Source organism: Cebus imitator, unplaced genomic scaffold, assembly GCF_001604975.1.
Source record: "Cebus imitator isolate Cc_AM_T3 unplaced genomic scaffold, Cebus_imitator-1.0 Scaffold190, whole genome shotgun sequence".
Classification (NCBI taxonomy): Eukaryota; Metazoa; Chordata; class Mammalia; order Primates; family Cebidae; genus Cebus; species Cebus imitator.
The window spans coordinates 1561798-1579465 of NW_016107505.1; the positions used below are offsets into that span (position 1 = coordinate 1561798).

Here is a 17668-nt window from a genome sequence, read left to right on the forward strand (position 1 = left end):
ACAGGGCTAGAGATCTGACCTGTTTCTGTTCAAGTCCAGACCTCAAGGAAGAGAAAAGTCTTTGGTAAGATCAAAGTCAAACTCTTAGATTCGCTAATCCAGGGATTCCCAAGGGTCACTGCTGGTGGCCATTCCTGGCTCTGGAGTTGACCAAGATGCCCATGGGAAACCTGGATATTGACTCTGAAAAGAGCACCTGCCAACACCCTGTAGTCCTTTTACCCTGCTTTACTTTTCAAAATACCTAACAGCACCTATTGTAGATGTTATTGTTGCCTCTTCTACTAAATGCAATCTCCAGCTGAGTAAGAACCTTGCCTGTTTTGCTGAGAGACTAGCGCAGTGCCCAATCCATGGTAGGCACTCAATGGCTGAACGAATAAATGCATTATGGAGCTTATCTGGGCTGCAGGCCACGGACACCTTTCTTCTCATCTCAGAACGCTATCCCTTTATCATCTCTTCCCTCCCTGCCTTCCCAGGCTCCCTTGCTCTTCTCCCTGTCATCATGCCTCAGGTCTGTCCATGGTGCACCTGCATCACAGTCCCCTCAACCAGAGTGATTTTGCCTCTGCAGGGGATACCTGACAGTGTCTGGAGACATTTTTTTTTGCTTGTCACAACCCAGAGGGAGGTGCGGTGTCCTACTGGCATGGTAAATAGAGCCCAGGGTTGCTGTACAACATCCTATAATACACAGAATAGCACCCCCTCCCACCACCCAACAAAAAAAACTATCTGGCCCCAAATGTCAGAGTGCCAACGCTGAGAAACACTGGTCTGGACAGAAACATTTCCAGACCCCTGTGTTATATGGAAACATCCCTTAGGCCCTGACACTTCAAAGTTCTGTTCTTAACCCCATGTACTCACTAAGGACATCTCCATCAGGAAGATCCTTTGGTACTGACCCCATCTCCTCCATCCTAATGCTGCCCTCCCAGGACCCTGACTACACAATTCCGAAAGTAAGCACTGATCTAGACGTCCAAGTTATTTTATATCTGGACCTGAAACCTTTACTCTGGGATTCATCCTTTTGCTTTTCTACATGGATTTTATTCTCCAGGTGTGGGATTATTATGCTAATAATAAAACGATGGCCATTTATGTGGCACATCCTTGTGCCATGTTCTACTTAAGCTCACCATAAACCTGAGGTTGGTTCTGTTATTACTACTGTTTTACAGGTGAATCTGAGGGGTGGTGAATTTAAGTAAGCTCTCCCAGTCAGTCACACAGCTAGCCAGTGATGAAACCAGAAGTCAGCACCAGAGAGTGGGGCGCCAGTCTATGCTCTTAATTTTCCAAGCTATCCTTGTAGGAAAGGGACACAACCATTCGCAGCTTCAGAGGAGGGCTCTGTCCTCCATTCAAACGCAAACATGCAGAAAACAGGTGACGCAGGTGCTTGGCAGGGGCAGCGCACCACTGCTCAACTGGAGATGGTCAGATGCCCTGGTATGAGGACAAAGACCACCCAGTCCCAAGTTCAGAGATGCAAACTCCTCCAGGATTCATCACTACCTTTGCCTCTGGATGGGGTCAGAGAAAAATGACCACCAGCACTATAACCAACACCTAAACTCGGTGATTAGTATGTGACAAGCTCTGGGCAGGGTGTTTCAGCTATGTCATCCTGTTTAATCTTCCCAATAACACCCAGGCAAGTGCTATTATCAAGTAGGAAAGTCATGCACAATTACACAGAGTCATAGATTTCCAGAGCAGCCTATCACACCTTACAGCTGCTCAGAATTCTCCCCAGGAGGACCTTCATTTCCACGGTTACAGTAAGACATACACCAGAATGGCACAATCACACAGTCACACACTCACAACCGCAAAGCCACTGAGGCTAAGTGGCACACAGACGCCCAGGCAAATCACACACAGTAACCCCAGGACACAATAAACGGCTAGGTCTGCCTGACTGACACACACACACACACACACACACACTCGCTCCAGCCACAGAAATTTTCACACCCAGCGTTACACACCCACGCCTGGCTTCCCACAGGCTCCATTGTTTCCTTCGCGTGGGTCACGCAGCGATACACACCCGCACTCCTGACACAGACCCCTCACACTCAGGCACACACGGCTCGCCTCACACGTGGCACCCACCTCGCCCTCGAGTGCACATGCCCCGAGAGCCACAGCGGCGCAAGGGCGCAAACCCCACGCAGTCGCGGGCCCAGAGCCCACGCAGGGGCGAGTCCACGACCCACGCCAAGCAGCCGCGCAGACGCCCACGCCATCGCGGACGCGCAAACCCACTTGCGCCCGGGCAGGGACGTCCACGCAGTAGCCCACGCTCTCAAAGAGACACACCCACATTCTCGCCAGCCCCCTCACCTCGGTCCTCTCGGGCTCCGATCCCAGCGGCGACCACCGTGAGAGCCGCGCAGGGACCCCGCGCCTGCGCACTCCCCTCGGGGACCCCGGGACGGCGCGCCTCACCCCGCTCCACACACGCACCACGCAGGTGGGCGCGTGGCCCCGCCCCCAAACAAGGCCACGCGGCGCGCGCTCTCCCGCCTCTTGGGGACAGTTCCACCAGACCAGGCCTGAGGCCCCGCCCCCTCAGCGCCACGCGCACAGGCGCGCTCGCGCATTCGGTGCAGTCCTTGGGGCGTGCGCGGGACCCTGCGCATGCGCACACCCCCGAAGCTGGCACGCGCACCGGGCTCCTTGGCAACCGACGCCCGACCCTCTTTTAACCTTTCAGGAGATCACGTGTGGACACCGAGGCCCTACCTCCCCAATTCGCCCCCTTCCCCGCTCCCACACCTACCCGTTCCCGTGTTAGGGGTTATTGCCCCCGCCCGCCACCGCCCTTCGCCCCCACATTTACGAGATTTGGAGCCGGCCCCACCCGCGCGTGCGCACTACGCAGTCATCCTGCAACATCTAGAAGCCTCCGGGGTGCAAGGAGGCTGTGGAAGGTCCCACCCAGAACGTGAGGTGAAGAGGGCTTGGGCTGCGCTGGTTTTGATCTGTCCGGGTCTGAGATGAACTGACCCGGGAGAGTAGCGTAGGGATGTTTCTTTCGGCCAAGAGTGGGGACTCACCTGCACCTTCTGCGAAAAGGCCCACAGTCCTTTGCGTGGCGCCCAGACTTCATTTCCCAAAGGCCCCTGCGTGGCCTGTGGCGGCTGGTCAGTGCGCTGCTGCGCCTGCGCAGCCGGCGGGCTGGCTGTGAGACAGTGGCTGAGACCGGGGCGGTGAGAAGGGGGTGGGTGGGAAGAAGGGGAGAGTAGGGGAGAAATGGCCAGGAGGGGAGAAGGGGCGAGGAGTGGGCGGGCGGCTGAAGGTCCGGGGGTGTCCGCGGTGGAGTTGTGTGAAGTGACCGTTGCGTGATTTTGAGTCTGTGACAGAAGGTGTGAAGTGTGGCCTCGTCCGGGTCATCTGGGCGTGCGGCTGCCGGGTTTTGATCGCGCGGTTGTGTAGGTTGTGTAGGTGAGACCCACACCGTGTTACCCTGAATAAGTGTTAGGACGAACCGTTGTGTTTCCTTCTACGTGTGTCACTCAACCGGTTTCTGTGGTTTCATGCGTGGTGGTGGACGCTGATTGTGAATGTGTGTGCTCGTGGACATTTGTTTAGCTTCTCCATCCGCCTTTGCTGAAGGGCAGAATTGAGTAGGTGGAACAGGTGCTATGTGGCCGCAGAAAGCCGGAAATATTTACTGTTGACTCTAGAGCCCAGTTTTTGCGGTGTGTACATCTCTGTGGGGAACCACTGACTTCGAATATGTGTAATTGTGTATATTTATGTATATTCTATGGCTGCTTTTGCACAATGGTAGGGTTCAGTACTTGTAGCCCATAAAGCTTAAAATACTCTTTCGAGCCCAGTTTTTGTGCTTGAGTGTTGTGTGTGGGGGGGAAGCCAGTGTTTTTGACTGTGTGTGTGTGGGTACCCCCCCGTGTGTTGAGACCCAGTTTTTGTGATTATATAGGTGGGTATATGTGTAAGGAGAACCCAGGGCTTGTGATTTGTCCCAGGTGACTCTGAACAAGTTTTGGGGACTAGGTAGTAGGGAGAGTGTGTGAGGGACTAGTTTTGGTTTCCCATTTTTTGTGACTAGGTAGTGGTAATAATGAAAATAAAAGCTAACAGATACCACTGTTAGGACTTTTACTATCACCTCTGTGACTAGCAGCTAGCACTTACTGATTGTTGTCCCTGGTCAAAAGTGAATTTTTCCATTTAAGGTTTTCTTTAATCCTTTAGGCCGTCCTCTGAGTTGTTCCTTGGAGCAAGTTTCTTTCTAGACTGGAGATTGTCCTGAATACCTGGTAATACTAGAATAAGGGGTGTGGCCAAGAGATCCAAGAAACCTTAGGAGAAATCTGTCACTTGGCAGCTTTTTGTTTGCTTTAAACCACCTCCCAAGAATGTGTGTCTTTCTGCTGTTTTAGGGGCGCTTTGGTTCGAGAATCTGGGAAGCCCTGGGCTGAGGGAAAAGCTTTATGCCTCAAGACTGCATGTCCTAGTTCAGAGAAACTAGAGTGCGAGGGTCAGATGTCTTGGATCCTGATCAGGCTCTGTTGTGCCTATTCTCTGAATGAAGCAACCATCTCCCAAGACACCCATGAGCTTTCTAAGATAGAACATTTGTCCCAGAGTCCAGGTCCAGAATCCAGTCCTGGCATTGGATTTGGTCAGACCTACCCTCACTCTTACCCCATGGCTCTCCACCCACTCCCCTCTGCCCCAGGTACCCATGGGAATTATAGGTACAAATTAAATACCTGACTCTATAATAGCTCCACAGTATCTGGAATCCTATTATGACAACGTGTTTGTGTTTGAAAAAGGAGGGAAAGGAGGAGAGTAGGGAAAGAAAGGGTTTCTGAGCTGATCTTGAGAACTACAGGACAGATTTGGCTCTTATAGTTCCTTTCTTTCTCCCTAACTTTGCCTTCCCAGGACAATTTCTCTTCCAAAAGAGGAATCAAGAGGAAAAAATGAGCAATCAGCTCACTGCAGCGCTACTCCTGCCTCAGCCTCCCAATTAGCATGGGACTGCACGTGGCTAATTTTTTGTAGAGGCAAAGTGTCATTATGTTGCCTAGGCTGGTCTCAAACTCCTAGCCTCAAGCAATCCTTCCACCTTTGCCTCCCAAAGTGTTGGTGTTACAGGCATAACCCATGGTACCTTGACAAAAATGGCTTTTAAACTTAAAGTCATGTCCCAAGTAAGTTGGCATTTTCTTCTGTGATTTTTCAGGCCTTTCCTTCAGCACCTTGCTGCCTCATAGAGACCCTGTTAGGGTCTTAGTCCTTATTTCTCCCTTTTTGGCAAATGAAAGACCAAAAGGGATGGCTAAAGTAGCCGAATGCCCTCTTTCAATGTTCTTCTCCACTTAACCATCATGTATTTATTCACTATAAGCTTTGTGCCTACAATTCTGTGAATAACTCTGGTGGCTCAGAAGTGTACTGTCTGTAGGGAAAAAGGGAGCTATCCTTGAGAGGCACATAAGATGATGAGCGATCGATGCCTTGTTATGAGGTACCATGCCCCAGATAGCTTTAGCCTCCTTTGAATACCTTTGAGCAGAAGATGATTTTGTTCTTAAAGGATGAGATCTGGTCAATGGGGACAGGAAATTTGCCGTGAGGAATTAAGATTCCCTGGCAGTAATAAGGTCCTATTTCAAGATGGTATTGTGGCGATATCTGTGGAATGCTGGAGTCTTTACCTATTCACAGATAACAAAAAAAATGCATATTGTTAGGCAGGATAGAATCAATTTGTGGAAAAAATAATGAAAGTTTTAGGAAAAAAGTGGTATTTAGGAGGGTTGAAGCCATTAGATGAAGAAAATAGGCTCTTTTAAATAGAATATATCTGCATTGTGGTTTTTTTTAAAAGCTTTCAGAAGAGTAAACGGTAAGAAGTACTGCCACCTTGATCCAATTCTCTCCCTAAAGCTAATTAACTTTTCATTGTGAAATCATTGTAAACTCACAAGAAGTTGCAAAAATAGTACCTTTCACCCAGCTTCTCCCAGTGGTGACATTCTACATGCCAATAGTATAATATCAAACCAAGAGATTGATATTGGTACAGTACTGATACTGTACAGTATTGATATTGGTACTAGACTACAGACCTTATTCAGATTTTACCACTTTTAACATGTACTTTTTCATTTTATTAGGTTTTTGCTGTTATTACACTCATGATACTGAATCCCTTAATCCAGGAATAGGATGTGTGTTTCAATTCATTCAGGTCTTTTAAGTCCATTGGTAGGGTTTTCAAAGTTGTCATAAAGGTCTTGTTGAGTATATTACTAGATTTTTTCATCTTTGTTATTGTAAATGGTGTCATTTTACTCTTCCTATTTTCTATATATTTTGTATGGTATATTTATTAGTCTGTTCTCACATTGCTACAAAGAAATACCTGAGACTGGGGAATTTATAAAGGAAAGAGGTATAATTGGCTCATAGTTTTGCAGGCTGTATAGGAAGCATAGTAGTGGCTTCTGCTTTTGGGGAGACAACAGGAAATTTCCGATGGGGGGAACGCAAAGGGGGAACGAGGAGTCTCACATGGCAGGACCACAAGCAAGAGAAAGGTGTTGGGGGGGGGGTGCTACATTCTTTTAAATGACTAGATCTCACAAGAACAAACTATCCTGAAGACAGTACCAAGGGGATGGCGCTAAACCATTTGTGAGAAACCAACCCCTTGATCCAATCACCCTCTCACCAGGCCCTACCTCCAACATTGGCGACTACAATCCAACATGAGATTTGATAAGGACACAGATCCAAACCATATCAGTGTATTACTTATTTTTTTGGTTCATATAATACTGCTTTATGTAAACATAACATTACTTATTTAACTCTTATTGTCACATAGGTTTTTTTGCCTTAATTTTGGCTGTTATAACCAATGCTATCCTGATATATTTTTCAGCTGATTTTCACACTCATATGTAATTCCTTCCTTAGGGTCCATTTCTATATATTTTTCTTTCCAATTATATTGGAGCATTTTAAACTTAGTTGATCTCCCACTATTTAAAAAATTACACCATTTGGATGGAACACCAGTGGGGATGTATTATAATTTGAGTGTAGCCTGTAACATTTGCCTACTGTGTGATCTAAGTACTGTAGGAAATAATCACTTTAAATTCATATATTCTTAACACACCTAACAAAAAATGATACATTTGAAAATGAACTTTTTTAGTTGTAATTGCAAATTCTAACAAGATAAAGTTAGTTACATAAAGCTTTTTCCTCTTTTTGGCTGTAAAATGTGACTCAAACTTGGTAACTTTTTTCCCGTGATGTATTGGTTTGCTACAACTGCTGTAATAAAGTACCACAGACTTGGTGGCTTAAACAACAGAAATTTGTGGTATCTTCTTATCATTTTCCCCTATGCCTTGTCTGTGTGTGCAAATTTCACCTTTAAAACTTTTCCTTTTAATTTTTATAATTTTCTTATTTTTAATTTTTGTGTATACATAGTAGGTGTATATATTTATGGGATACATGAAATTTTTTGAGAAGTTTCCTTTTTTTTATAATGATACTAGTTAGAATAGATTAGAGTCTACCCTAATGACCTCATTTTGATGTAACTAACTTATATCTGCAACAACCAAGTAAAGTCACATTCTGAGGTATAGGAGAGGAGGTTAGGCCTTCAGCATGAGAATTTGTGGAGACACACTTTATTTTTTTTATTTTATTTTTTTTGAGACGGAGTTTCGCTCTTGTTACCCAGGCTGGAGTGCAATGGCGCGATCTCGGCTCACCACAACCTCCACCTCCTGGGTTCAGGCAATTCTCCTGCCTCAGCCTCCTGAGTAGCTGGGATTACAGGCACGCGCCACCATGCCCAGCTAATTTTTTGTATTTTTAGTAGAGACGGGGTTTCACCATGTTGACCAGGATGGTCTCGATCTCTTGACCTCGTGATCCACCCGCCTCGGCCTCCCAAAGTGCTGGGATTACAGGCTTGAGCCACCGCGCCCGGCCTGAGACACACTTTAATCTATACACATGAGAAAAATGTCTCCATTTTATGTCTTCTTAATATAGTGTTGCTAAAACATAATCCTATTTTACGTAGCATCAAATGTTAAGTTTATGTTTTTTGATTTGTTTTTGGCTAAGACTGGTTCCATGTGAGGAGAGGCATTTTAAAACATACCCTGATTTTTAAAAAATCACATATGGTAAGATGACAGACATGGGGACAACTGCCTTTGCAAAAATAGTTTATTACTCCCATTTTCCAGCAGCAGGGAGCATGCCACATCATACAGGGCCTCATGGGAAGTATCAAAATTTGGTCAGGAGGCAGGGGTGCCTAGAGAGAAGGGAAAAAGCCCATACCCAGACCATGTATCATGTTTTCTCTAGGAAAGGCAAAGCCAGGCTGGGGAAACAATTTAGGATTGTCTAGTTGGAATAATGTTGCCAGGCTCCAGGCTATGGGGCAGTCTCTAGTTGTCTGGTCCCCAGGTTGATTTAGGGCAGGGGAAATAATGGTTAGTGTATGAGAGTTAGATGAAGATGGTAATTGGGGATATGAGCTATGGATTGGTTGGTTGCCTATAAATGGCATGTTTATTGGCAAGTTGTTTACTGCTTTAAGAATTAGCTAGCTGTAGGAGGGGCTCTCCCCAGTCAACTGCAGCTAGCTCCCTTACCCCAGTATGTTGGAGCATAATAAAATATACAAAATAAAAACATTAAAATAAGAGGCAAGACACAAAAGATTACGTATCATGTGGTTCCATTTATATTCAGTCTCTGGAATAAGCAAGCCCATAGATACAGAAAGTAGATTTCTATTTGTGTTAGAGGAATGGGAGGTGAGGAGGGGGATAGCTAAAGGTTATGGGGTTTCTTTTTGACATGATAAAAGTATTCTAAAATTGACTGTGGTGGTTACACTTGTCTATGAATATACTAAAAGTTATTGATTTTTACATTTTATATGGGTGAATTATATGGTTTATGACTATATCTCAATAGAACTTTTTTTTTTTTTTTTAAAGATACAGTGGTGGGGTCAGAAGTCAAAGTGAAGTAGATGACATTTTTCTTTCTTATTCAGGAATCAGTTGAATGATGAAGATCCTTAGTCTGATCCACTCCAGGAGAGATCTCAGCTCATTCCCATCTGTTGCCATTTGGAATATTAAATAGTTTGTGAAGGATAGAAACTAAATCTGTGCAAGAACATATAGAGTCAGAATGGCCACGCTCCTACACCTTCCTCCTCCCCACTCAGTTCTTCCCCAAGTCATTCTTCAATTCCAAGGCCAAGGTAAGCTAACAGTGGAATATAAGTATGGACTATTTTTCTGTCTGTCCTGAATGCCAGCACTTTAGGAGTAGTTAAAATGTGATTCAGTAACATGAGAATATTAGAAAACCTGGTTGTAGGCTACAGTGTCATATACTAAATAATATCCTTGGTGTTACCCTAGCGAATACCCAGTCTTCATGAGTTAAATACATCTCTACTGTACCTACTGTGAAATACTGGACGCTGAGTTGCCCATGTGGGAAGCAGCTGAATTATAAATCACCACCTACAATTTAGAGGGAATATAGATAGATCTGATGCTTGCTTTTTGTTGTTGTTGTTGTTGTTGTTGTTGAGACAGAATTTTTCCCTCCAGCCCAGGCTGGAGTGCAATGGCACAATCTCAGTTCACTACAACCTCCACCTCCCGGGTTCAAGCAATTCTCCTGCCTCAGCCTCCTGAGTAGCTGGGATTACAGACGTGTGCCACCGCACCTGGCTAATTTTGCATTTTTAGTAGAGAGGGGGTTTCACCATGTTGGTCAGACTGGTCTCGAACTCCTGACCTCAAGTGATCCACCCACCTCGGCCTCCCAAAGTGCTGGGATGACAGGCCTGAGCCAGTGCCTCCAGCCAATGCTTACTTTTAAACACAGTTGGCTTTTCCTAGTCATCATATCATCTATATGTCTGTGTAGGACATGTCTTTCCCAGGCAGTGTCACAGGCCTCTGATGCATAATCTTAGTAGGTCTAAAGGAAAGTTCTAACGTGGAGTGTCCCTGGGCCTATAAGTGTAAATTTGTACTCTCCTTGGATTATAATTTAAATCATATGATACAAAAAACATTAAATTGCATGAAACTCTTCAACCATATCTTATGCATTAGTGTAGCTGATAAATTATCAGTGTATTCTCGTATCATAGTGCATTATATTAGCTGTATTTCTATTATTCACTGGATTGCGTCCTCCCCAGGAATTCATATGTTGAAGCCATAACCCCAAGTGTTACTGTATTTGGAAACAGGGTCTTTACAAACTAATTAAGTTAAATGAGGTTATAAGGATAGGACCCTAATTGGATACTATTGTGGCCTTGTAAGAATTAAAAAAGAGATCTTCCCCTGTCTCTTCACTATATGAGGTCACAGCAGGAAGGTGGCCATCTGCAAGCCAGGAAAAGAGCCCTCACTGAAACCTAATCATAATTGCACTCTGATCTCAGATTTCTGGTCTCTAGAACTATGAGAAAATAAATGTCTGGGCCAGGTGTGGTGGCTCATGCCTGTAATCCCAGCACTTTGGGAGGCTGAGGTAGGCAGATTACCTGAGGTCAGGAGTTTGAGACCAGCCTGGCCAACATGGTGAAACCCTGTCTCCACTAAAAATACAAAAATTAGCCAGGTGTGGTAGCATACACCTGTAGTCCCTGCTACTCATGAGGCTAATGCAGGAGAATCATTTGAACCTGGGAGGTGGAGGTTGCAGTGAGCTGAGATCATGCCACTACACTCCAGCCTGGGCGACAGTGTGAGACTCTTGTATCCAAAAAAAAGAGAAACGTCTATTGTTTAAGGTATCCAGTCTGTAGTATTTTGTTAACGGCAGCCTGAGCTACTTACACATTTTCTATTTATCTGCTTGTTTACTGTAAAGGTTAATGTTTTAGATTGTGAACTTTATGATTCTGGACAGCATATTTACTTTGTTATTTTAATGCAAATTTGGCATGGTACTTGGCACATAATAGAAACTAAAGAAATTGGTGGATTAATCATAAAAACAGCCAAAGATCAAGCTCTGGAATATTACTGTGATTTAATCTCAGAAATTTCTGGTTTGAACATTGGCTGTCAAGATTTCATTTGTTAAAAAAAAAAAAAAAGGTTAAAGAGCTAGAAAGTCTAGAGAGGACAGAGGGATTATTTTACACAGGATAGTCAGGGGAGGCTACTTTGATAGGTGGCATTATCAGTGAGGCTTCCTGATCTCATCATGACTGTTCTGCTTGGCTCAGATTCCAGCTCTGTCCACTGTAGTTGAGGAATTATCCTTAGAGAATGGGGAGGTAAAGAGGCTCGGCTTGTTAATAGGTTCCCCTCTCACATGAGTCTTAGTCATGCATGGCTTTTTGTCCACTGCCTGAAAACTGCCCCCTGATGTAGTTTAATTTTATAGTGTGCTATTGTGCCATGCTCCAACCCTTTCAACTCCAAAAGGGATGGCACTATATGTGAGATGGAACTTACATACGGAGTGATCCAGAGGTGGTAGGCTGAACAGAACTGCTGCTGCTTACAGAAAGCATGCACTTTATATAGCATTTTCACTTAACATTCTTCTCCTAACAGCATCTACGTGGCAACCCTCATTTAATCCAAGACAAAAAGCCTTAATCCTCCATAGGGCCAGTGTTCCACAGGACAGGACAGGGACTCAGATATTCATTATAGATAAAGGTGAATCTCCTGGTTGGCCATATTTGGAACTCTGAGCATGCATTCAGGTGCGTTGGCCATACTGGGTCATTTTCAGAGTATGCTGAAGTTATTCTGCCAGCTGTGTCTACCATACACAGTTGCATCTGTCGTATACTATAATAAGAAGACTTGTCTAGTACAAGTTTATCATAGCCCAAAGCAGAACTCGTATTTTTGAGTATTGTTGGAAGGGGTTAAGCAGAGAGAATTGAGTCAGGAGATCACCAGGGAAGTATACAGTTTATTTATGGGATTTCAGATACCTGAATATTGTGATGACAGAATAAAGTCCTTTTTTTTTTTCTTTTTTTGCGCCCTTCTCACTTTCTATATTGCTTATAGAGAATAAAGTTCTTGTGGAAGGAATATTTTCAGAGGATTTGAGAGCATGGTGTTGAAGAGTTAAGGAAACAGCATATATTACCTTTTAGTGCTAGATGCTTACATGCAAATGAATCATCCTTACACTGTCACAAATGTATGCTTCTCTCTCCCACCCTTTCACTTACCAGTCACATCTCACTATTCTTGGAGCCTCTCCTACCCTGAGGTCAGGTATGAACCTTGGTGTGTAGTTTGGCTCAGAGGCATACGATCAATAACCCAGTTGTGTACCAGGTTTCTTTATATCCTGAAGTTATCTACTGAACACTTGAAAAATAAATTAACTTCAGCAAATTATAGAAACTAGGAGACACTGCTAGCTACCCTTTGACAAACATTTACTCAGTGCTGTGTGCTGGCTTATTTGCATTGTGTTTTGCAAAAGTCTTAAAATCACAGTCATATCTAGATTTTTGTTCAAGTGATTCTCCTGCCTCAGCCTCCTGAGTAGCTGTGATTACAGGCAGCTGCCACCATGCCTGGCTAATTTTTGTATTTTTAATAGAGATGGGGTTTCACCGTGTTGGCCAGGTTGATCTTGAACTCCTGGCCTCTATGGTAGATACATTCCTATGGAAGGCAAGCATTTCATAAATAGAGTCTCCTAACATCATTTGGACTTCTTCTGTGTTTGTCCCTACTGCTAATCTGCCTTGAACAGTGAACTGGAAAGTTTAGGCAGTATAGTGGAGTGGTTAAATTTTTTTGGTCTGGAGTCCAGTGCCTGTTGTTCTTTGCTTTGTTTTGTTTCTGAGGCAGCATCTTGCTCTGTTGCTCAGGCTAGAGTTCAGTGGTACAACCACAGTTCACTGCAGCCTCCAACTTCCTGGGCTCAAGTTATTTTCCTTCTCTCAGCCTCTGGAGTAGTGGGGACTACAGGCATACTATTATGTATAGTTAATTCTTTAAATGTTTTGTAGGGATGGGGTATCACTGTGTTGCCCAGGCTGATCATGAACTCCTCAACTCAAGTGGTCCTCCCGTGTCGACTTCTTAAAGTGCTAAGATTATAGGCCTGAGCCACCACACCCAGCCTCCATTGATTTCAATCCCAGACCATTCTTGCATAATATATTTGAGTGTCAAGTTTGCCTTCTGTTAAATAAGACTATCCCTAGTACCTGTCTCATAGTGATACTGTGAGGGTTGGATAGTAACAATGACAGCAAAAATGATACCTAACACACTAAATAATTTCTTAGATGCCAGACGTTGTTTCAGAATTTTACATGTATATCTCATTTAATACTCAGTGCATCTCTTGAAGATGGGCAGTTCTTTCCTCCTACCCTACTATTACCTCAGATCATATAGGTGGAAGTGGTGTTCTTCCTACTCATTGCTACTCCCAAAGCATCCATTTTTCATTTTTTAACTTAATTCCCTTGACTCTCATATTGTGTGACTGGGAAAGGAAACCTGATGGCACCTGGCACATGACAGTAGACTACAGGCAATTAAAGAAGGTGTTTGCTGAGATATACCCTGCTGTGTCTAATATAATCTAAGTGACAGAACAACTATACAAACTATCTATTAGATTTAGCCAATGCTCTCCTCTTAGCCAATGCTCTTTCTTCTTTTCTTTTCTTTTCTTTCCTAAGAAGAGGTTTGGCTGTAGTACAGTAGCACCATCATAGCTAACTGCAGCCTTGACCTCCAGGGCTCAAGCGATCCTCCAGCTGCAGCCTCCTGGGTAGCTGGGACTACTCAGGAGGTATGACATCAAGATGCGCCACCAAGCCCGGCTAACTTTTTTTGTTTTCTGCAGAGATGAGGTCTAGCTGTGTTGCCCAGGCTGGTCTTAAACCCTTGACCTCAAGTGATCCTCCCGCCTTGAGCCTCCCAAAGTGCTGAGATTACAGACACATACTAGATTTGTCTTCCTCATTCTTTGGTTTTTCGACTCCTTCTGTGTTTGGGGACTGCTTTGCATATACAACCCTTTCACAAAATAGATCCCACAAAACCATTGACTTAATTCTGTACATCCAGCTAAAATCACGTGTACTAGCTGGTAAGACAGACCAAAAGTAATTAAAAGAGAAATCTTCTATAGACATTTGATACTCTACAAGGAGAGTGAGTTCTACCATCTTCCATGCCAGGATTTCCCCATTGAAGCAGAACCTACAGGTAGAGCAGGTAAAGAATAGTGGACTCGTAGGTTTTCAATGACAGACATTATTTTTGTCTTTGCAACCACTTATTGTTAATGTTTTCCTGCTTAATTTAACCTAGAGCTGACCTTGTGGCCGAATACCCAGAAGGGTATAAGAGAAGGCGTTCTGGAAAAGAAAGATCTATCTTGCTCTGACAGAGTAGAGATCTACAGAGGGATATCCCTGGCCACATGTAGCCTCCTGCTTTCTGCCTTTGGATGAGCTGAGAGAACCTACCCACAACTAATGCAGTTGTCTAGCAACCACAAGAAGAAGGCCCATACAATCAGAAATGCCATCCCAGAACACTGAATCATTAACATTTTAAAGGAAGAAGAGCAACTGCTTCTCCTTAGACATTCTGTTATATATATAAACAGACCTTCATTTGCTTTAGATGTGTAACTCATCCCTATCTACACTCTTAAGCTCAGTTCATTTCTACTACTTTTCATCAGGTCAGCAGGAGAAAATGTGTCTTGCCTAAAATATTCCTTTTAAAATTAACATTATTTTTAATTGGAAAATCATAATTGTATATACTTACTAGCTACTATATGTTTATGTATATATATGTGTGTGTGTGTGTGTGTGTGTGTATATATATATACACTGTATATTATATACATTATAATACATAATATTAAGACATATCCTATAATGCACAGGACAGCCCTCTGCCCCCTCAAAAATTTATCATGTGGCCCAGGATGTTCATAAGGTAGTAGTTCAAAACACTGCCTGCTTCAATCAATCACCAAATCACTTTGAATCCACAGCCTAAATATTGCTGTTATCATTTCCTCCGCCACTGTCCTGGTCACAAGTCACAGTTGTCAGCTCCCTTACCCATGGAGGTATCATTACATTATTCTATTTCTTATCTGCTGCCTGCTACTTATCCTGAACCCTTAAATCTCCCCAATACAGAAAGCACTTAATGATCTTTAAAAATATGCTTTTGTCACTTTGCCACTTCTGTGGTTTCCATGGATTTACCTTGCCTTTGGATACTTTCCTAATTCCTTGGCATGGCTTAAAGGATCCACGTTAATCTACCACTTTCAACATATCTAGCCTTTCCTCCTGCTACTCCCTTGCCTTTCATTCTATTTAATGTCACCTCTCTGCTCACTGAGATAAATGCATATCTGATTGCCTCATTTGGAGAGGCTATTCAGAACCTCAAGAGAATGCAACCATTTGTCTCTCATCTACCTATGACCTGGAAGTCCCCTCCCTGCTTCCAGTCTTCCCACCTTTGCTTCGAGTTGTCCTGCCTTTCCAGACTGAACCAATGTTCATCTTGCATATGCTGATTGATGTTCTATGTCTCAGAATGTATAAAACCAAACTGTGCTCTGACCACCTTGGGCCCATGTCATCAGGACATCCTGAGGCTGTGTCACGGACATGCGTCCTTAACTTTGGCAAAATTAACTTTCTAAATTGACTGAGACCTGCCTCAGATTTTCAGGGTTCACATTTTGGTAATCACAGAGGGATTATGAGTAGTAGAGGTACCCCTAACCTTTGACAAATCTCCTGTCAGTGCTTGGTACCAGCTTGAGCTATCTTTATGGTTCAAACCAATAGGACAATTTGCTGAGGCCTGGAAGCACCCCTTCCAGAGAATCCCTGATCTTCCAAAATGTGGTCACAATTTAAAGTTTATTTTGCTGTAAAGCTCATTTAAAAAAAATTTTTTTACTTGCTTCCAACACAAGGAAGGCCAGCCCTGCTTCCATAATGATGGAAGGCAGGTGACTCCTTTATAGAGTTCGAACTTGCTTCCAACAGGGAAGATAAGGTTTTTTTCCCTGCTTCTAGGATGGTGGAGAGCAGTCTTTAGCCTGATACCCATCCCAAGGTAACTGAATTGGGTTTGTCTTGGCTAAAGTAACCAGCTGGTCTTAATTTCTCGTTACCGTTAGAGTGCTCAGTAATATAAGTTGTGATTGTTTTGCTTAACTGTTTGTTTTGTTGTTGTTGTTGTTTTGGTCTGTGTCCCACTGGATTTGACCAACTTTACCTTCTCCTTTTTTTTTTTGAGCCAAAGATTTTGTCTTCTCAGTTGATAGAATTCTCTTTTCTTTCTTTTTTTTTTTTTTTTAACCTACTCATGACATGTAACAGAATCCTGTTTTCTTCATTTACTTCTGCTGTCTCTCCTTTCTCTTGCACCCTCTGCTGCATGAGGGACCTAAGATAGTTTATAATAGCCTGTGGTTCCTTAAAGAAAATGGAGAAGGTCTCAGATTCCCTTTGGGGAGAAACCTGTTTTTCCTTATGGAACCCCAAGAGTGTGAACAGACAAGTTTGTCTCAGCTCTTAAACTGCTTGCTTTTGTATTGTGTTATCTGATTTATTGACTAAAATAGTTATTGCAACAGAAGCTACTCGTGAATTTTTAAAGAAGAGTATAGTTTAGAAACTTAGAAATACCTTTATTTAAAGCAATTTTTCTAAATACACTGTAAAAATATTGCATGGTCTAGCCTCATAATAATTCTCCCTTTTTGGAAACACAGGATTCAGTGTGGGCTCTGCCCAGAGCTCAGAGATCCAGTTAAGAAATAGGTAGTCCTTATTTAAGTAAAATTGGTCTCCTTTTGCAATCCTATGATAGATTTTTACAATTTTATGTTTGATTTGGCATCCATCTCTAATCTACCTCTAGCACACCAGACTTTTTCTCTCTGTACCTTATGATGTAAATTTTGCTGTAGGATTTTCACCTGAGTTATTTCCTATAATATACAAATTTAAGACTATTTAGCTGACAACTGTGTAGGGTGGTGAAACAGGTTATTAGGAATCTGGGCCCAGCGTGGTGGCTCATGCCTGTAATCCCAGCACTTTGGGAGGCCAAGGTGGATGGATCACCTGAGATCAGGAGTTCAAGACCAGCCTAGCCAGTGTGGTAAAACCTCATCTCTAAAAAAAAAAAAAAAAAAAAAAATCTGAAAGTCTAAAAGGTTTTTATGAATCTATAAAATGTACTTCTATCAGCATACCTCATACATCTATGAATTTATGTGTTGCGTATACAATGTTTCACTACTGAAAATATGTAAAAGAGCTCTAATTGTCTTAAAAATAAAAATGTGTAAATCAAATACTTTATCAGAAAAAGACTAATCAAATGCTTTTTCCAGTTTATATGACTTAAGTAAAATCTTTTTTTTTTTTTTTTTTTTTTGAACGGAGTTTTACTTTTTTTTTTTTGTTTTGTTTTTCATTGCGGGATCTCGGCTCACCGCAACCTCCGCCTCCTGGGTTCAGGCAATTCTCCTGCCTCAGCCTCCTGAGTAGCTGGGATTACAGGCACGC

The 17668-nt window shown here is 43.2% G+C and overlaps 2 protein-coding genes across 8 annotated transcripts in view; one reads left to right on the forward strand and one right to left on the reverse strand.

Moving 5' to 3' along the window:
* ZNF667 (zinc finger protein 667) overlaps positions 1-3142 on the reverse strand; it is a 35929-nt gene extending 32787 nt beyond the window's left edge. For 2 of the 4 annotated variants that reach the window (XM_017546650.2, XM_017546648.2), the window contains exon 1: positions 2362-2555. The gene's annotated coding sequence lies outside the window, so the exon portion shown is untranslated. Of the gene's footprint in view, positions 1-2361; positions 2556-2800; positions 2893-3077 lie in introns of those variants that run through there. The other 2 variants (XM_037745034.1, XM_037745035.1) reach the window with 2 other exon arrangements.
* The window catches only part of ZNF471 (zinc finger protein 471), a 43470-nt gene continuing 28683 nt past the window's right edge, over positions 2882-17668 (forward strand). Inside the window, exons 1-2 of one of the 4 annotated variants that reach the window (XM_037745029.1) lie at positions 2882-2970; positions 9113-9325. The gene's annotated coding sequence lies outside the window, so the exon portion shown is untranslated. Of the gene's footprint in view, positions 2971-3171; positions 3231-3296; positions 3387-9112; positions 9326-17668 lie in introns of those variants that run through there. The other 3 variants (XM_037745028.1, XM_037745027.1, XM_037745030.1) reach the window with 3 other exon arrangements.